Source organism: Maylandia zebra, linkage group LG12, assembly GCF_041146795.1.
Source record: "Maylandia zebra isolate NMK-2024a linkage group LG12, Mzebra_GT3a, whole genome shotgun sequence".
NCBI lineage: Eukaryota > Metazoa > Chordata > Actinopteri > Cichliformes > Cichlidae > Maylandia > Maylandia zebra.
The window spans coordinates 8083782-8105719 of NC_135178.1; the positions used below are offsets into that span (position 1 = coordinate 8083782).

At 39.9% G+C, this 21938-nt stretch overlaps 1 long non-coding RNA gene across 2 annotated transcripts in view; it reads left to right on the plus strand.

Moving 5' to 3' along the window:
* Positions 1 to 21938, plus strand: part of LOC143421444 (uncharacterized) — a 45540-nt gene that overhangs the window by 6266 nt on the left and 17336 nt on the right. The window contains exons 1-2 of one of the 2 annotated variants that reach the window (XR_013101092.1): positions 16861 to 17737; positions 18659 to 18789. This is a non-coding gene — a long non-coding RNA (uncharacterized LOC143421444). Of the gene's footprint in view, positions 1 to 16860; positions 17738 to 18658; positions 18790 to 21938 lie in introns of those variants that run through there. The other variant, XR_013101093.1, reaches the window with a different exon arrangement.

Here is a 21938-nt window from a genome sequence, read left to right on the forward strand (position 1 = left end):
AAGTAATCCCGTTACTTTACTGATTACTTATTTTCAAAAGTAACTAATTACTTAGTTACTTAGTTACTTTTTAAAAACACGATTTACAACCTGAATAGGTGATAAAGCGATAGATCTTTCAGCCCAATTCTACTTTTTCTGCATAATCCATCATACAAAATGTAATCAAATGAAAAAGTCTCTTTTTAAAACTTGTTTTATTAGTTTTAACCTTTTAACTTTATGCATCAAGGAAAATTTTTATTATATGCAACATTCTCTGACTGGAAGAAATTTGTTTAACATTTAAACTTATTTTCTGCACATTCCAGCACATAAAATAAAATATTTTTTTGTGTTTACACTCAGTCTTTCAAATAGATGCAAGTAAAACACAGCAGAAAATAAATAACATCAAAGACTAGCGGTCCTGTTGCTCTATTTTCACCTGTAAAGCAGGAGTGGGTTAGGCGGAGGTTTACCCTGGTGCAGGTGTGCCGCAGCGCTCAGTGGAAGAATCCGCGAGTTTCTCTGTGAGTATCCCATTACGTGGTAATGCACTCCCGGTGCTTGCTTGGAAGTTTAGGGGGTTTTTTGCTTTAAAAAGAAGTTTTCTTCCCACGCACAATGGACACTAATGTTTTTGTCACTTTTTATGGAATCAAACTCAAAGTAAGGTCAGTACTTCCACACTTTAAACGCTGCACGCTCATACTCTCTCCCGCACTCGATATATGATCCATTGTTGATCTGCACACAGCTGTTGTCACTAACGTCGCACTTGCTTACGTCACTGTCATGAGACATTCTCGCAAAAAAATCACGGTTTTAGTAATGCAGTAACGCAGCGTTCCTACGGGAAAGTAACGGTAATCTAATTACCGTTTTTGCAATAGTAATCCCTTACTTTACTCGTTACCTGGAAAAAGTAATCAGATTACAGTAACGCGTTACAAGTAACACGTTCTGTATTCATTCCAGTTACAGGGTCTCGAAGAAGTCCTGTATTTTTATTGCTCGTCACTACCTCCTCCAGTCAGGAGCAGAGATGGGCCCCGACTATTTTTAGCAAGTATTTGAAACATTAAGAGTAACTCACTTTTCAAATGTGACTTTAAAAAAAATTAATTACATACAAAATCCTTGCTTCTAGATTAAAACTGCAAAGACCACATTCTAGCAGTCACCCTCTCCATTCTGATCAAGGCCTTTAACTGCTCTTACTTTAAGGTTGCAGCACCTAAATTTTGGAACACCCTTACTCATTCCACCAAGCACGCTGAATCTGTGGTCTTTTAAAAACTTAAAACAAGTTATCCTATTAGTGACCAGTTTAAAAATCACTTTTCATATATATTTCTTTATACTCTTTATGTGTTTCTCTAAATCTTAAGAGTAAAGCAGCAATACAGCGTTTAGCAGCAGGCATGAGTCTAGATGTGCCATCCAAGTTCAACTGAAACAGGAGTAGGAGATACGACAAGATGAAAGAAACATCAGCCTGGCTTTCATTTGAAATCTGAAAGACCAGCAGCATCATCAGCACTCTCAGATGTGTGACACTGTACATCCATGTAGTCCAAACCAAATCCACTCAGAAACTATCCTGATGAAAGAGTTGCAGCTGGAATGCGACTCCTCTCATGTAAAAACAAAACCTGCAACTGCAGGTGCAGGAAAAATGATTCGGTTTGGCTCTGAGGTGCAAAAAGCAACAATAAAAGAGAAAACACAATATTTTAAAAAAGACAACTGAACAGAAAGGCAAACAATATTTAACTTTAAAGAAAAGATGGGAAAAAGTTTCTTTTTTATTATTTAAAAATTTTTAATTTCCAGTTTTTCTGCTTTTTGGCTGCTTACCTGTAATGGCAGCAGTCATCCCAGTATCGACAAGTCCTGGGCTGATTCTTATCCCTCGTGTTAGATTGGCATCTCAACATGACAGAGATCATATTTACATGATGTTTAGCTACAAAAAAGGTAAGCACTCCTGTAACAGATGGCCTGGCAGTAAACAGCGATTTAAAAGGATGAAAAATGGAGCAAAGATTTTGCTTTCTAGGCTTCCTGAGGACTTGAGGTCAAACCCCACCCATGGCAACTGTGCAGGAAAAATAGCAGCAGTTTTTGTCTCTTAGCTTTCAGAACAACTACGCTGTGGTGAATAAGTAAGCCTGTAGATTTAAAGTGCACCATTATCAGCAGTGTGATCACTAAATGACAGACAGGTGCTGATTGGGTTACAAGCTGTCTGCTAGGCCTTATTCCAGCCAACTTGACAGGATCACAGGATCTCTCCTTTGAGTTTGTTAATGGGATTGTCACATAAATGACTTTATGTGTTTATATGTGTAAAAACCACAAGCAGTACTGCCTTTAATCTCACAATATCATACAATTGATTGTCCCAAAAATCAGAACAGAATTAGGAAAAAAAACCTTTTGAATAAACTGAATGAATGAATGAATCAAGGCTTTATTGGCCACATGCAGGTTACCCCGCACTGCTCCTGTTTCCTGGAATAATCTGCAGAAGGAACTGAAATTATTAGAACTGGTTACCTTGGGGGAGCTTAAGTCTTAAATCTTAATCTTAAACGAGAGAAAAGCTCTTTTACTCAGTTTTTAATGTTGGTTTTAATTGATCTGTTATTGTATATTTTTCACATGTTTGATCGGGATATTGTAGTTGTTTTGAATGTTATGTACTTATGCACCATGTGTATTTTTGACTTTTGTTGCCATGATGCCAGGTCTGTCTTGGAAATTAGATTTTTAATCTCAATGAGATTTTTACCTGGATAAATAAATGACTAATATAATATAATAAATGACTAAGCTTTCAAAAACGTGTTTCTAATTAGCAGCTATGAGGGTTTGCCATGCCCCTTAAGGACACAGCTCAGTTAACAGCCAAACAAACAAAACAAAAAAACCCAAGCTGACCAAGGACACAATGCAGGTATTGTGGTACTATGATGATATCATGATGGTAATAACCTATTTAAATATAGCTAATGTGTGTGGCCTCCACAGCATACTTGTGTCAACATGGACCTGCACGAGGGAGCGTGAAGTAGCTTTGCCCTCTGTTGTATTTTTTTTATGTAGTAAAAACATGAAAGATACTGACTGAAATACAATAATGAAACACTAACTTCAATGTTATTTAACTGTAGAAGATGAGTTAATCCAGTCCCATTCCCTGCTGTATGTACATTAAGATTATTTGCATATGTCTCCATCAAACTATGAGACACTGTAATGATGGACAACAGTTGGTTTTATAAAGCCTTGCTTTCTGTTTGTGGTTGTAAATATTTTTTTTAAACCTAATTCTATTCTTTTTACTGTGATTTATGGATTTATGGAGAGAGCTACATGGCATGAGCAGAAACACAAATAATAATATGATTTTTGTAAATAATATAGGGTAAGTCTGGTCCTGACTTCAGCTTTAACACCATGGGTGGCAGAGCCTTTTGCTGTCCTGCACCATGTATTTGGATCTCATTACCATTTCACCCCCATCTGCTAGACTCTTTAACACAGTTCAAATTGAAGAATCAGTCTGTTTTCATTAATGTAGTACATTCATAATAATCCTGGATTTTAAATCTCTTTGGTGCTGTTCTTGTTATTAATTTTGTGGTGTAAGGCAACCTTGAATGCTTTGAAAGGCGCCAACAAATAAAATTTATTTCTTTTATTTCTTTTATCTTTATGCTCTTTATGTGTTTCTTTTCCCTAAAATTGTCATAACACCCCATGGCTTATTTCTATAAATTTAACAGTCGTGTTTTGTTACAATTGTTCATAACTTCTATGATTTGTCTGTATGCCCATGTTCAGAGTTTAGCACTCTGAACATGGCTTCACCACTTCTGTGAAATAAATATATTATTAATATGTATTCATTTTTCAGTAGAGGGCATGTGATTAACCCTCTCAGAAAATAGTGCAATGCAAAATGCAACATTGTAAATAATCAAATGGGATGGCCGAGCATGCGTCAAGACATTTACTTCCTCTTGTTTTACTGTTGTCTTTTTTTGAACCCGTGTGTTTCCTGCAGCTGTGTCCTATTCCCATCATCTCTCAGTGTACTGTATTTACTATATTTACTGCCCAGTCAGTTCTTTGCACCTTGTCATTTTGTTGCTATCCCTTCCTGTTTCCTGGTTAGTTTGGTTTTCCATGGACTCCTGGATTTAGTTACCCTTTTGGACTTTTCCTTGGACTGTTCTGTATATCTATGCCAATTAAAGGCACACTGTAGGTTTTAAGTCGACCTGCTGTATTTTCGTCTGCTTTTGTGATCCACTTCCACACTCCCACCTTTTCTTATTTTAAACATCTGATATATTTTCTGTGTGTTACAGAATAAAATGTGGGTTTAGGTGATTTGCAAATAATTTCATTCTGCTTTAAGTTTTTGGGATTTGGAGTTGTAGTCAGACTCATAGACTGTATATAAAAGACGGATATACTGTGCAGAAGTTCCTTAAAACTTCCTCCTTTTTAATGGCCAGCAATTACATATTAGAATTACAAAAAGGAATCTCAGTTGTTCGTTTTGGGTGTTATTAAATACAGTTTGATGCTAATTTTGCAAAATATGGCTCACATTAGAGTTAAAACCTTTGGATAAGCTTTTGCTTCATCCTTTAACTGACAAGTTCTTCTTTTATATGCAAATCTCCCCAAACCCTTCTTTTGTTACTGCCCCTCAGTCACTTCACTGTGGTGCTGTGTCTATCTCTACATCAGATACTAGCAGAGCTAGCTGTAAATGTGGAATTGCTGTCATGCTGCAGAATACATTGTGATACAGAAAGATGCCTCCCTGATGGCAAAACTTGATGGAAACTGTTAAAAACCTGGGACATGCTAGTTGAGGAGATCATGGTGTCCACCTGACACCTGAACAACCTGTTTCTAGAAAAATGGATATAAACAACACACTTTAACTTTTGTGCCTCTATTGAGAAGGGCTAACATGTCTCCATAAGCTGCTTTAAAAGTCAATCAGATGTTCTTGCAGTTGCAGATGGAATGTATCCTTCTCTTAGGGAGTAGTTACTGTGTGTTGACTGCTTTCCAAGCCTGCTGTTTCTTACATTTTGTCGCCTTTTCATCAGAACCAGTGAAGGCCTGGGGTTGCCAAATAACCAGCTGAGGAGGGATGATTGACCTGCAGAGATGAAAACACATGTAACAGGGAGCATCTCTTTTATCTAGGCAGCCTGTCTCTGCCTATGCTCAAAAAATACATATATATACACACTCACAGAGACCTAAAAAAAGTCTATTGCCAAACTCAAACATGCACACAATGACTGTCAAAAACAACATGTGCAATTGATTTCTACATTAATTTTAATGGATTAAAGCTACTTCCATAGGAAACACAGCACAAATACTAATGTGGAGCATTGTCTACCACATTCCTATTAAAACGTTAAACAAGCAAGAAAACAACATAAATTAAGGACATGGTGATGGCCTCACAGAGTCCCTTCAGAAACATCTGAATAACCTCAAAGTGATCCCATTGAATACTCACAGAAAACCAGCTGGTGGCAGTTTAAATATCGATCTGACTTTTCCAGCTGCTGATTAGATGAAAAAATGGAGCTTATGCACAGTTTATCCTTGAGTTCTGCTTTATGAACTGATGGTAGATTATGACGTTTGACGCTTTACGTTTGAATCAATGAGACCTCCTCTGCGCATCGTAAAACTCTTTAAACTGATCTAGTGTTGGGATTTATCCTTTCCTCTGAGGAATTTCAAAGAAAACACAGGAAACACATTTTAACATCCATCGAAGATTGTTCTTAGGAAATGTATTTCAGTTAATTTGCTCTAATCACTTTTGTACGGAGCCCCGCAGGGGACATGGGAGAAAAAAAAATTAGGGAGAAAAAAAAAATTAGGAAGAAAAAAAAAATTAAGACGGACTTTTGCGAGATCTCGCAAAACAAACTCGGGATCTCACAAAAGTATTGCGAGATCTCGCAAAACTCCAACAATGGCGGCAGCTACTTAGTTGTAATATTACTTTTTCTGGGTCACAAAATACACTTTTAAGATTTTTTGAGGCGTGAATGTAGTTGTGTAAACATCAGATACCTGCTCGGTTTACAAGACATCACATATTTGCAAAAGTGCTCCGACGTTTTTGGAGATCTGACACCCACTAGGTCGAAGCTTACGGGAGGTCGAGACCTACTACAGCCGGGAGGAACACCGCTTTCCCGGCACATCGTGCCTCGACCTCCCTGTCGGCTTCGAGCTGGCGGCCTCCGAAGAATGCGGCTAAAACTTTTGCGAGATCTCGCAATACTTTTGCGAGATCTCGCAAAAGTCCGTCTTAATTTTTTTTTTTCTCCCTAATTTTTTTTTTCTCCCTATTTTTTTTTTTTCTCCCATGTCCCCTGCGGGGCTCCGTACTTTTGGAAAACTATGAAAACAGAATGAAAAAATGACTCAAGATTAAAAAAAAAGAAGAAATCTTTAAGATAAAATACATCTTGCAGTACATAACACAGGGGGGTTTTATCACCCAGGCAACAGAGCAAGACATAAATAGGCCCTCCCACCCATGTTCATGGGTGTGTGATACTGATGTAGCATTCACAATTTCACATCAGAGGCGCACACTGAGATGAAGAGGAGCCGGGGTCTCACAGATTCAAAATTCATTCAAAATTCAAAATCGTTTTGCTATTCAGCGTGCACTCCATGTTTTGTTCCAGTGAAATGAAGGAGCAGATTACCTTTAGATTAACATGTCAACAAAAATGCACACACGATGCAACCGACCATTGAGTATCCGACAGTAAACGTCTCCGCAGGACATTCGGGCTCTCCCAAGCCCAGGAAGGTTTCAATTTCATTATGGGACCAGTTGATGAAATCCATAATTCTTTAGGTTTTAGAGAACAAAACTGAGAAACTCTTTGAGGGTTAGAGTTAGACGAGACTAGACAAAGACATAAAAGCAGCAGCAGGGAAGATAAGGGAGAGAGAGGGTGAACAATACGTCCGCCTCCTCCGAGAGCCAAAGAGATATGCCGATTACTGTACATGCTCCTTTCTGGGACCTCCACGGCCTTCTGTGGACATGCATGGTAAGCCAAAGGTGGAGAGAGCAGCAGCAAGATCTCCACCACAAAACTGAGCAGGCATCAATTACAACAGATTTTACACTAATGAAGTCAGATACAGCACTGAAAGGAGCTGCAGTGGAAAGCTGGTTTCAAAATGGCTTTGAGAGGCACAACTGATGAGATTTGCCAAGTGGATACAGAAGAGTTAATATATTCCATGCCAAAAAAAGACCAATATGCAGAAAAGCTGCGACAACAAAACGCTGAAATAATGTCAGCAAATGTCCAACTAGTGCTTCCAAAGACTGAACCAGAACCTAAGGCCACAGTGGAGTTCTGCTGTTAAACTGATGTTATGAATTAAATCTGTACCCACATCAGTGAAAACTTGGAGCTTAAAAGAAAGAGAAAGTTATCCATTTTCATTCATTATAACGTGGTGTGCGTACTTCAGTGAATTCACATTGTCTGAGAGGATGATAATCATGAAATAAGAAACCTAATGTGTACATATTCTTTCTGGAGGCTATATTATTTTTATCCCTGCTGGGTAGTGAGGCCTCCACATTAAAAACAACATTACATTTAGAACTGAAAGGCAGCACTGCTCCTCGTCACATCACAACAGTGATGGAGAGTGAATTTTGAAGCGCGGCAAATGTAGCTTAAGTAGAGAGATGTGAACAAATGGCAGAGTATCCATCCATCCTTCCTCTTCTGCTTATCCAATTCGAGATGCGGCACACCCTGGACAGGTCACTAGTCCGTCACAGGAATTTACTTACTTTAAATCTTAAATTTATAGCCCAGTTTAGGTCCAGATCTGACCACTTTCACATTTAACATGAATGTCATTTTTAAAAAATCTGGTAATGCTTCCTTGCTAAGATTTAGATGAAAATGCTGATACTGCACTCACATTTTTATGTGTGTTTCCTTAAAAATAGTCTGCCATTGGTGCTCGTAAGGTAAGTTCATAATTGCATATAAAAGCTCCATCCAAAACCTTTGACAGATAATAAGAAAGCTTCTTGATTGTAGCTCATCAGCTCATCCTCCTGCATCAGCTCTAAAGTCATTCTCCACCCGTTTAGTCACACATTGTATTAGTTATCCTAGGCCACGTCACTCGGATCTTTTACTCTGTTATGATGTTTGTGTTAAGACTTGCCACCTCATAGCAGCCAGCCAATTTGCCAGAGTTTGGTTGTCACTTCGAGAACTAGCTATCCACCCTCTCCCACTCTCTCACTCTGCTGTCAGTCCACACTCACTCTGCTCAGCCCAACCACAGCTCAAACGTACACTCACCACTGGAATATTCACAATAAAAACATCTCTAGCTTCAGTCTGTGTGTCATTTGTTGCTTGGTTCCAGGAAAAAAAACAGACTCTTCACCACTGTCTCACTCGAGCACTGATGTCTTTTAACTTTCTCAGAGTAGCTGTGACATACAGTGAGTGGTCCTGCTGATGTCCCTTGTGTGTTAACATTTCGTCCCACTTTCTTCTAGTGCTTTCCACCTTTTACCGTGCTCTCAGCTCTACCTTTGCTCTTTTCTTACACCTGTAGTTTTTCCCTCCACACTGCTTGGCCCAGTGCACTCATGCATTGACTGCTGATTCTGTGTGGACATAGACAGAGATGTGCTAGCAATCCTGTATGATTAGATGCAAGAAGATCAAGGCATCAGAATGTCATTCAGCTATGACATTGCACTGCAAAATATTTAAAGACAAGGTATGGCCTAAGTATCCCAAGTACACCATTCCCATTCAGAGCTGCTTTAAATCCTTGTGGAATAGATTTAACAAGGTGTTGGAGACACGCCTCAGAGGTTTTGCTCCATATTGAAATGATTGGATTTGTCAGCTGCACAGTCATGATGCGAATCCCTCGTTCTGGCACATCCCAAAGATGCTTTATTGGACTGAGATGTCATGGCTGTGGAAGCCAGTGGAGTACTGGACTGGACTCAGTCTGATTGTCAAGAAATCAGTTTGAGATAAATTGAGCTGCTTCCAGCTGCCATCCAAATATTATAGTAGAAATCAACACTCCTTAGACTGGGCATCGCTAAACCTCAGCTTTCTGTTCTTGAGGGGCTATTTGAGTTACTGTTGCATTCTTATCACCTCGAAGCAGTCTGGCTTTTCTCTTCTGACCTCTGGCATAAACAAGACATTTTCAGAGAACTGATGCTCACTGGATGTTTTTTCTTTTTTTAGACCACTTTCTGCAAACCCTTGAGTTTACGGTGAAACTGTAGTTTCTGAAATACCCAGACCAGACGTCTGGCACCAACGACCACTTAAATCACCTTTCTTCCCCATTCTTACTTGCCTGACGAGTTGCCTGGAAGGAGACACAAATACCATGGGAGTTGCATCAGGAAGTGCATAAAAATCTGCCAAATGAAACATGCAGACCTATGCCTGCTGTAGTGATCCTGTGTTAATAAGGGTGTAGCTGAAAGTAGCTTATTGTGAGTAAAATAATATAGTATGTATAATATTTGGAACTCATTGCACTCTCTTTTCATTTATTTTATACTCTGTCCCAGCTTTCCTTTTTGCATTAGGGGTTGTATAAATAAAATTACTGTAATCTAATGCTGCACACAGTCCTCCACAGACCCTCTGTGTAAATGGATCCTTCCTCGATAAACCTAATCTCAAATATCCCTCACCAAACTGCTGTGCTCTTTTTGGTTATTGGCAAATCATGCCCAAAGGAACCCCGCATTATGCTGTCTCTGACATTTGCAACGTCCTGTGTGGGCTGAGGAATAAATATGGTCCAAACAGGATGAGAGCGCCAACCTCACATTTAGAAATCAAAACCAAACTGGCTTCCCTCCAGTCACTGTATCCATTGATACCACACATTCCCATTTGAGAACTCACACACATTTACAACAGGAAAAGAAGCAGAAGGACTGATGTTCAGGCACTGTGTAAATCAATATGGTAAATGGCCTGCATTTGTATAGCGCTTTTCTAGTCCCTAAGGACCCCAAAGCGCTTCACACTACATTCAGTCATTCACCCATTCACACACACATTCACACAATAATGATGTACATTCATTGGCTGGTTGGCTCGAGCCGGCTCATACGGGGATACGGAAGGAGAAATGGAAAGATGTGAAGCACCCACACATGACAGACCTGAAAAGTCCCAATGGTAATTCCAGCTGCTTGTGTTCTACATGTTTTTTTGTTTGTTTTTTCTTGATGTACGAAGGGCATTAAATAGCCTATTATAAAATGCATAGCATTACTTACAAGCCATGCCTCAAGCAAAATTGAAGCCATCAGTAGAAGATGGTAATAGGTGAAGTTTTAAATTGTTGTTTTAATGTGTCGTTCCATTCACTCGGCACTTGTTTTTGCAGGACCATGAGTTCTGACATCTGTCTCCGCTGCTCAGAAACACACTTCAGAAACCACAGGGACTCTTTGAATGTGGAGTTTCTCTCCTCACCACATTGTGTTGATGGCTTATGTTTTTAAGTTGACAGCTGAGCCACACAAAACCCATCCTTAAAACAAAGCTGTCAGCAAGGCTACACAGTTACACTGTAACAGATGGTGACATTGTATCCAGCATGGTTGGACGTTTTAGAAGATCAGAGAGACTTAAGCAATGTTTAAAGTTAATTACGATTTTAGAAATTTATGAAGATTTTTTTAAATAATCTGCCCACATGCTCAACTAATGCCAACATGGAGCTAAAATTTATCCACAACCAAAAGTATGAAATAAAACAAAATATTTTCACAGGAAACCATCCATCTGGAGCGGCTCCACGCTGGGACTACCAGGTCCTTCAGCTTTCAGTATGCTTTGTGTTACACTCGTTAGCTCCGTATCTACAAAGACCGCAAATCTCTTCAATGTGCCCCACTCCCACAACATGCAACCATTAAAGTACAAATTCTAATACAGGAAAACAAACCTGAGTTTTAATTATTTACTTATTGCCTCCAAAGTTCTATCTTTTAACCAGCGTTTTTACTGCGACTTTTTCCCTGTTATTCCATGATAGTCTGTTGTTGATTTGTCCAAGGTGATCATCCAGGGTGTGCCTTGCCTCTCGCCTATGTTTTTATTGTCAATATTAAACTGTATTTCTCTCTTAGATATGGAGACCTCACATTGTCTTCTCTAAGTTTAAACAATACACAATTACACTCATTTTACTATTTAAGCAACGTGCAGTTGTCACATACCCTGTTTAAATTTCAATTAACTGAAAAGACATGTTGCAATCATACTATTTGTAATGTCAGTTGTCTGCATTCAATGCTTTACAATTACAGTGTGAGAGAAAAATAATATTATGCATCCCTTGTTCTCACTGCAGTTTGTGTCCATCAATCATTACCCACAGACTGTCCCCACTTGCTTGTAAGCTCGCTCATCTTGGCTGAATCGACATCAAGTCAGATTATTGGGTATGCTGTATATTTTCAGATAAATGATGCATGTCCTAGGAATCACACCGCTCAAAAAATAAAATAAAATAAAAAATCACAGAAGACAGCGGACTATGAAAAATGGATTTTCTCAGGAGTCCACAAGATTCATAGATCTTCTGTCTGCTAGTCATGTTAGGGTCAATCCAAGTATTTGCAGCAAATCTGCAAATCATTGTTATGGTGCTGATAAAGTCAGCTGGACATAAAACATCAACTATTGTTTTTTTCTTTAATGGGTAATCTCCTAAGTTAACTTGAAAGTAAACCATCCATTTTCCTACACTTATCCAATTTAGGAGCTGGAGCCTATTCCAGTTGCCAAAGGGCAAATGGAGGAGTACGCACTGGAGAATTAGTCAGTCTGTCACCAGGTTAAAAAAGAGAGAAAAAACAAAAGAAATACTTTTATGCACCTAATGGTGCAAATATCAAAAATATTTAAAAGATTTTTAGTTAAAAGTCATTATCGAATCACCTTAAACACCATATGCTTTGACCAGGTGTTCGACTTCTGTGGAACTGCACAGCATTTTTATCCCTTTTCCCACATGTTGAGATAATGTACAGGGTGGGCCATTTATTTGGATACACTGTAATAAAATGGGAATGGTTGGTGATATTAAAGTCCTGTTTGTGGCACATTAGTATATGTGAGGGGGCAAACTCCTCAAGATGGGTGGTGACCATGGTGGCCATTTAGAAGTCGGCCATCTTGGATACAACTTTTGTTTTTTTTAATAGGAAGAGGGCCACGTGACACATCAAACTTATTGGTAATGTCACAAGAAAACAATGGTGTGCTTGATTTCAACGTAACTTGATTCTTTCATGAGTTATTTACAAGTTTCTCTTTGTTCACAGCCATTGACATGTCGAAGAGGTTAACACGTTAAATTTTGTTGATATCTGGTGAACGCAGTAACCGGGTCATAGCAGCAGATTTCAATGCAAGACACCCTACGAGACCACCCATCTCCCATGCTACAGTTAGCAAACTGCTTGCTAAGTTACGTGAAACTGGTTCAGTGTTGGATTTGCCAAAATGTGGACGCAAGAAAACTATCACTAATGAAGAAACATCAGTGGCTGTCCTAGCTTCATTCAGCAAGAGCCCACAGCGTAGCACTTGCCGCATGTCACTGGAGAGCGGCATTAGTCGAACATCCCTTCGGTGGATATTAGCTACTCACAAATGGCACCCTTACAAACTCCAGCTACTGCAGCATCTCAACGAGGATGACCCAGATCGGCGCACAGAATTTGCAGAATGGGCAAAACAAAAATTGGAACAGGACCCTCAGTTCACGCAGAAGAATTTGTTCAGTGATGAGGCAAACTTTTATGTGAATGGTGAAGTTAACAAACAAAACCACCGCTATTGGTCTGACCCTAACCCACATTGGATGGATCCCTCCAAGACTGGAACAACAAAAGTCATGGTTTGGTGTGGTATATGGGGTACAACGATAGTGGGTCCATTCTTCATCACTGGAAACCTCAAGGCCACTGGATATTTGAAATTGCTACATGATGATGTGTTTCTCTCTTTATGCACTGAAGCTGGCACGTTCCCTGAGTTTTTCCAGCAAGATGGTGCACCACCACATTATGGGTACCAGGTCCGAGCATTCCTAGATGAACAGTTTCCTGGAAAGTGGATTGGTCGTCGTGGGCCAGTTGAATGGCCCCCAAGGTCTCCCGATCTGACCCCCTTAGACTTTTATCTTTGGGGTTATCTGAAGGCAATTGTCTATGGTGTGAAGATACGAGATGTGCAGCACCTGAAACTACAGATAGATGTGCAGCACCTGAAACTACAGATACTGGCATTTCTCCTGCGGTGCCCCCTCACATATACTAATGTACCACAAACAGGGCTTTAATATCACCAACCATTCCCATGTTATTATGGTGTATCCATATAAATGGCCCACCCTGTACAATATTTTAATTGGCTGCACTTTTCAAAAGTCAGCACTGCAGGATAGATTTCTTTGGCATTTTATCTAATGGCTATGAAAATAAGTAGCAGAGTAGCAGACATTTATCTTCCCTGGTTCCATTGTTACTCATCTAGCAGGTCCTTTTATAATTTAATTGAACAATTCTCCTCAGTCTCCATCTCATGGGGTGTTCCCCAGGGGTCCGTTCTTGGTCCCATTTTATTCTCTAAATAATTTATACGGTCCTTTTGGGATCAGATGATCTGTAAATACAGTCTTAATTTGCACAGTTATACACACAGTTGCATGTTCTGCTAAAGGGCAGTTGTGCTTTCATGTGTGTAATTCACCTTAGTCTGAGATTTTCAACAAACTGCACTGCTCTTTAAAATTTCCCCAAAGTATGCTGTTAAGAAGAAAAAGGAAAAGAATAAGTCTTAACCTCCTAGGACCTGGCGTCCACATGTGGACATCACATTTGGGGTTATTTAGACCAAAATACTTAATTTTGCTCTACAAGGGCCTGATATCCACTTACAAGGACATTATACTGCTACTGTTCTATTGAAATTTTAAACGGATATCCTCATATGTGGCTCTCATTTTGTTAGAAACAAAAATCAAGTAAAAAAAAAAAATCTGTTAATTCTTTGTTTTTACATTCATCTGGTCCCAATCAGCCCAAATATCAAAGAGAAATTAAAAATGCATGCCGTGGAAGAGTTCGGGTCTTAGGAGGTTAAAGTGGGCCACATCTTAGTAAGGGTAGTTTGTTTATGACTTAAGTTTCACTAGTTGGTCCTGAGTTATTTTTGCTATGTTTCAGAGTTTTCTTGTGATCCAGCTTTAGGTTCTTAACTTTTAGGTTCTCTTTGTGTCTTTGTCCTCTTGCTCCCTCTGTGTGTGTCCTTGTGTCTTGTCTCCCTTTTCTTTTTTTCATGTTCCTTTCCTTGTGTGTCATTCCATGTCCCCCATGTTTGTTGTGTGGATTTATGTATGTTCTCCGCAGGTCGCCTTGTCTCTCTCTCGGTCTTTCTCTCTCTCTCTTTCAGGTGCGCATGCATGAGCATCTGTTGGAGGTGTGGGGAGGAGAACGAGTGTGAGGGTTCCTAAGGGTTTGAACTTTGCTTTCGCAGTGATGATTCACTTTTTGTTACGTTTTCACAACTTTCTTTCACTGGTGTTTCTGTGTTGTTCTTTTTGGCAGAACAGAGCGTATGGCTCGGTGGGATGGCCTGAAGGAATCATGGGTCTGAAGCTTTCAGAGCCTCTCCCGTGGGCATACCATTAAAATATTGGTTGGCGCCAATTTTTTGGTTGTGGCTGTTTTTGGTTTTGGTTGGTTTGTCTATATGAGAAGTTGTCAGATGTAAACAGAATTGTGACAGTGAGTAGAACTTAATATGAAGTAAAAGTATTATGAGCCTTTTATTGAAAATATTGACTTAATCTTTAATGATCTGTTTCACATCTTTTCCAGATCTTTTGGGGAAAGGTTTATAAACCAACCACATTTAATGAGAAACCCATTCACAAAAAGATAAACAGCCCAAGATATCTTAAGAAAGATAATGGGTATTTCAACAATGTACAAAGGTTTTCCATATTTATTAGATCTACTGACTTGTACATCACAATCAATTTACAATTCATAGATCAAAGTGGATCTATAAAGGCACAAATACTTCACCCACACTCTGATTTCGACATTAAACAAACAATGTGACTGGCAAAAATAGAAACTTTTATTTTACATTTTATTTAACATTTACATTTATATGATTTGAGGGGGCCCAAATTGTTGCACTGTTTGCTAAAAAATGTGCATGAAACTGTATCTGACCTAGTCATGCTGAGTTTGGGTACATTTGGAAATTTAAGCGCATTTTTGGATCAGTGATCATCATCAGTAAAAAAAAAAAAGAAAAAAAGAAAAAGAAGTTTAATAATTGTCTTTTCTTAAAGAAGTGAGAACTGTGGCATTTCAGGGGGAGACTTAGGAAAATTTGTTATTTTGCAAAAACATTAAATTTTGACATATATAGGAACCAGGTCGATCCTGCCTGCTGTGAATGTTTTAATGCAGTTCAATTCAATTCAATTCAATTTTATTTATACAGCGCCAAATCACAACAACAGTCGCCTCAAGGTAGACTCTACAATAATAGATACAGAGAAAACCCCAACAATCATATGACCCCCTATGAGCAAGTACTTTGGTGACAGTGGGAAGGAAAAACTCCCCTTTAACAGGAAGAAACCTCCGGCAGAACCAGGCTCACGGGGGGGGGCATCTGCCATCAGAGATTAATATATGATTCAGTGCACAGAGGACTATAAACACATAGTGAGTGAGAAAGGTGACTGAAGAAAAAATACTCAATGCGTCATGGGAATCCCCCAGCAGCCTACACCTATTGCAGCATAACTAAGGGATAGTGTTGGGAAGGTTACTTTTAAAATGTATTCCACTACAGATTACATGCCCCAAAATGTATTTTGTAACGTATTCCGTTACGTTGCTCAATGAGAGTAACGTATTCTGAATACTTTGGATTACTTAATATATTATTAAACTTTTTACAACTACATGAATGTACTATTGCTGTGTGATTTAGTACTATTACTGAAAGATACTTGCCATACCAATACCAACTAGATTTTTAAATCTTAATATAAAATGAGAAACAGTAGGTTGACATTAGGTAAGGCTGCACTTTTTGCAGTGAGAAAACTATTCCGCGCGTATATAAAACAGGTCCGCAGCTCCGGACCGTAGTAAAGCGACCTCTGGCTTATACGTTGGGTTCGTGTCGGGCTCATAGCCAAAAGCTAGCTTTACTTTGTTGTCTGGGTCAACTTTGCTAGCGAGAGACACAGAGAGGCATTGAAAGGCTGCTCCAACAGAACTTATTGTTTCGGAGGAAAACACGAACAGTGTACAGTCGAGTCTTAATAGCTTACTTACAACTGGGCTCTTCCGGCACTCTTTTTGGCTGCAGTGGTTATTATTATATTTATATGCTTCCAGCTCCCATTTCTGCTCGGTGACAGCTCGTACTTTTCCACTCTCCTTTTTCTCCCTCGCGCTCACAGACACATAACGGGTATGACAGTCCATTCTCCCTGCAGCACGGACTACACTGCCCATGAGGCTACATTCTTTAGGGCTATGCCTGTAACATAATGCATGTTTTGTTTGGGTTTCTACCGGCGTGGAATTACCAAAAATAGAGAGGGCATAGCCTTATATATGACACAGGAAAAGACCGCAGAGTAATCCCTTTATTTCAACAAAGTAACTTTATTCTGAATACCACCTTTTTAAACGGTAACTAACAGAATACAGTTACTCATATTTTGTATTTTAAATATGTAACGGCGGTACATGTATTCCGTTACTCCCCAACACTGTTAAGGGAGGATTCAGGATCACCGGATCCAGCCCTAACTATATGCTTCAGCAAAGAGGAAAATTTTAAGCATAATCTTAAAAGTAGAGATACTTACTGTGGCCCTGAGAGGCCAAACGGACTGCAACTTCAGAAAACACTTGCACAAAGAAAAACGCTACAAAAAGAAAAACGCTGCAAAAGCACACAAAACACAACGGAAATCGGAAAAAACACAATGGAAATGTTTCTGGGGAGACAATAACCCGATGGACCAGTAGCACGAACCAAAACATGCTAACAAGTGCGCTGGGACTGGGAGACACTTCAAAGAAGTGGAGGAGAGTAAATGTGTTGTAGTCATATGATTCTAATAATACTACAGATATCTGGAATATACATACATGTTTTGGTTCGTGGGCCTCAGCTAAAAGTTGTCTGTCATGGTCTCCATGCCTCTGGCGCAGATTATTTTACTCTCTCTGTTCCCATCTCTCTGGAAAATGTGTGTGAGTGTGTGGCAGATTACTGTTTTTGTGGGGGATTCTTTTCCACACTTTCTGTCGCACCAGGAGGAGCCAGCTAAAGTTATTGTTGGGAATTATTAGCTGTAAATAACACTTTTGATTTGTTGCTACTATATATCTGCTTCTTGGATCCACCTGTAGTGACAATACATGTCATCATTTCCTGCCCCCAGCTCGTTAAAAAAACTCAGCTGCCAGACTATCAATAACAAAAGTGCACACACCTCAAATTCCTGCTGGATTATTACCACTGTGGCGGACCACTAGAGGGCTCCACTCACACCCAATGTGGAGGTAAGCATGGACGACACAGTGGGTTTTGGGCTTGGGTTAAAAACATCTTTTTACAAAATTAACCACATTTAAGGAAAGTCCATTTAACATTTTGCTAGGTTGCCAGCTGTATTGGCAGGTCAAGACTTGAGGTGAATTTTGCAAGCATTGCTTTGGATTGCACTTAATGAAAACAGCACCGAGCAGTAATTAAAAAAAATATGTGTCCTCAAACACGACTGAAAAGGTAAACTGTCTGGCTAAACTGTCATTAATAAATAAGAAACATTTGCTGTTGCCCTCTGATTGTGTATGCAGTATTGATTTAGGTGGTGGGTGTATCGGTGACAAATAACCTCAAACACTCATGTTGTTTTGATGAGTGGTTCTAGGATAAAAAAAAGAAAAATACTGCTAGCCCCAGTCCTAAATTACAGACTGTGTGTGTGTAAAGTAGTGTAAAGTCCTCTCAGCATGTGGGTCTAACCTGCTCATGCACAGATCAGAATAAACATACAAACCAGAAACAATTTATCATCTTGGTCATAAAGCTCATAAAGTGGACATTAATTCAGGGTAATGGAGATAAATAGGCAGTTTGGTTATGGACTTTCACAAAAAGGATAATAAAAACTCTACAACAAAGTTAAAATGCCTGAGGAGCAATGAAATTCAAAACACAGGAAGACAACAGGAGAAAATAACTAGGGAGAGTCAGGGACATAATGGCCTTCGGAAAAGCACAGCGTTAACACACACTGGGGAGAAACAGGTGGTAAGGTACAGGTAAAGTCTATCAGACTGTAATGTAAAAAAAATAAATAGAGAGACATAATAGAAGAACACCCATAGAAAACCATGAAAACAGTGGCAGGCCAGGTCTGTGTGTCAAAAAGTAGAGGTGCTATTATTGCAGACAACACATGATCTTGTGTTCGGCAGATTGCTGAGTTCAAGCTGACCCCTGAACACGCGGAGCAGCAATGGGAGACTTTGCTAATGGAAAGTGAACTTCAGGAGCTCTCCTCTTTGTTGATTCACTGTAGATGATCTGGAAAACTCCCCGAAGTGAGGTCTGTGTTTATAATCCACTTTTTTTTGACTGCAACAACGCTTTCCTGAAGTTATTACTGCAAACAAAAAGGATTCTTACTCTGTGTCTGACAAGTGTAAGAACTGTGAAATTATGACCATTGATCTGTTGATGTTTTCCTTACTTTCCACCTGATGCTTCAGTCTGTCTTTATCTCAGAGTGTTTTGCAGATATAACCATGTTTTCCTCATTAACTGGAGAATATTTAACTCTTCCATCTTACTTATAGAGTAACTCTTTAAGGTTTTAGTCTATAAAATTGCTGTCAGCTTATTTTATTAGTCTACCAAACACACAAAAAACCCTTGAGTAATATGATAGATGCTCTTCATCAAATCCACTAAAAGTATTTGAGGTTTTTCTATAAATCAATACATCATTCTGATAACTTATCACGCTATTGACACGTTTAGTTACAAAAGTCCCACATAAACAAAATTTTTTTGTTTGTTTGTTTTAATGTTTCGAACACTGAAGATCTCCTAAAACCTTTGATTCACTGAAGAAGTAGTAAATTAAAATGCATTTCATTAAACTACTCACAGCTAACAAACATCACAATCAGCGTAGCATTTTGTGTTTTTTTTTCCATTACTACATGATAACTCTGCATCCATCACTGCTGACTCTGCTAAGCTAATAAAAATACATGAAAAAGGCTGGTTGTTAATTTAGTCTGGCACAACTCATCTCAGACCTCTGACTCCAATTATCACCTCACACTTTCTCATAGGCTGATGAGTGAGAATGCAGTGATGATAGCTCATAAATACAGATACTGTATCTTCATCTTTGTAAGTGGAGGTGAAAGGTTTCTGGCTGAAATAATCTTGAATAACATCTTTAACATACATGCATTTTCAAAATATTTATGACTACTTTACTAAAGTGTCATTAGGACATTTATGTAGCTTTCAGTGCAAGCTAAAATGATTTTGGATGATTGTACACAATAACCAAGGTTAGAGTACTCTTATATTCCTGGGTCCTGACTTAGAGTTTTGACTTCTCTTTGTAGTTTTGTTTGTTATTCGGTCCCCTCTATCCTCTGGGGTTTATCTTTGTCTCTATTAGCTACTTTTATCTCTTATACTTCATCCCTGGTTTTAGTTTCTTTGCCACTGATTAGTTTCACCTGTGCCTTGTTTCTCCAGCCATGACTCACCCCCCTGATTAGTTCTTGATGTATGATATCAAAATCAAATCAAATCAAATCAAATCACTTTTATTGTCACATCACATGTGCAGGCACACTGGCACAGCACATGCGAGTGAAATTCTTGTGTGCGAGCCCCACAAGCAACAGAGATGTGCAAACACAACAACACAAACGAGCAAAATACAAGAATGGCCAACCTGAAACTAATAAATATATGTACAATATATAATAGTGTATGCATTTCTGGATGTGTATACTAAATATTTTCCTACGTGTGTGTGTGTGTGTGTGTGTGTGTGTACACATTTTTACAAATTAAATAGTAAAAAAAAATAAAATAAAATAATAATAATAATAATAATAATAATAATAATAATAAAATATATAAAATATACAGAGTTGAATATGTGCAAAACAAGTGGCATTTATATACAGTGTGGAGTGCATAATGTTGAAGTTCCAGTAGTGAAGCTGAGGTGTCTATGACGTGTTCAGCAGTCTGATGGCCTGATGGAAAAAGCTGTCTCTCAGTCTGCTGGTTCGGGACCGGATGCTGCAGAACCTCCTTCCTGATGGAAGCAGTCTGAACAGTTTATGGCTGGGGTGACTGGAGTCCTTGATGATCCTCCCCGCTTTCCTCAGGCAGCGCTTCCTGTAGATGTCTTGGAGGGAGGGAAGCTCACCTCCAATTATCCGTTCAGAGCACCGCACTACTCGCTGGAGAGCTTTGCAGTTGTAGGCGGTGCTGTTGCCATACCAGGTGGTGATGCATCCAGTGAGGATGCTCTCAATGGCACAGTGATAGAAGGTCCTGAGGATGCGGGGGCTCATGCCGAATCTTTTCAGTCTCCTGAGAAAGAAGAGGCGCTGCTGTGCCTTCTTCACTGTTTTGTTTGTGTGTACTGACCACGTAAGATCCTCAGCCAGGTGTACACCAAGGAACCGGAAGCTGCTCACTCTCTCCACAGCAGCGCCGTTGATGGTGATGGGGGTGTGTACTTCTCTGCACCTCCGGAAGTCCACTATCAACTCCTTTGTCTTTGCGACGTTGAGGGTGAGATGGTTGTCTTGACACCAGTGGGTCAGGGCGCTGACCTCCTCCCTGTAAGCCGTCTCATCACCGTTGGTGATAAGACCCACCACTGTAGTGTCGTCCGCAAACTTCACAATGATGTTGGAGCTGTTAGTGGCTGTGCAGTCGTAGGTGTAGAGTGAGTACAGGAGAGGGCTCAGTACACACCCCTGTGGAGCACCAGTGTTCAGTGTGATGGGGGATGAGGTGATGCTGCCCAGTCTGACCACCTGGCGTCTGTCAGACAGGAAGCTAAGGATCCAGCTGCAGAGGGAGCTGCTCAGTCCTAGATCCTGCAGTTTCCTGTCCAGCTTCGAGGGAACGATGGTATTGAATGCTGAGCTGTAATCTACAAACAGCATCCTCACATACGTGTCTCTCTTCTCCAGGTGTGACAGGGCAGTGTGTAGTGTCAGGGCTATGGCATCATCAGTGGACCTGTTGTGGCGGTATGCAAACTGTAGAGGGTCCAGTGAGTCGGGTAGTGCAGAGCAGATGAAGTCCCTGACCAGCTTCTCGAAGCATTTGCTTACGATGGGGGTCAGGGCTACAGGTCGCCAGTCGTTCAATGAGGAGATGGTGGAGGATTTGGGTACAGGGACGATGGTGGCCATTTTGAAGCAGGCTGGGACTACAGACAGAGAGAGGGAAAGGTTGAAGATGTGCGTGAACACTCCAGCCAGCTGAGCCGCGCATGACCTGAGGACGCGGCTGGGAATCCCGTCCGGACCAGTAGCTTTGCGTGCGTTCACCTTCCTGAAGCACTTCAGGAAGGTGAACGCACGCAAAGCTGCGTTCACATGCGTTCACACGCACGCAAAACATCAACACATCCTTGTGTTGATGTTGTTCTTGGATCAACATAAGGATATTTGTCCAGGATCAACATTGCATATG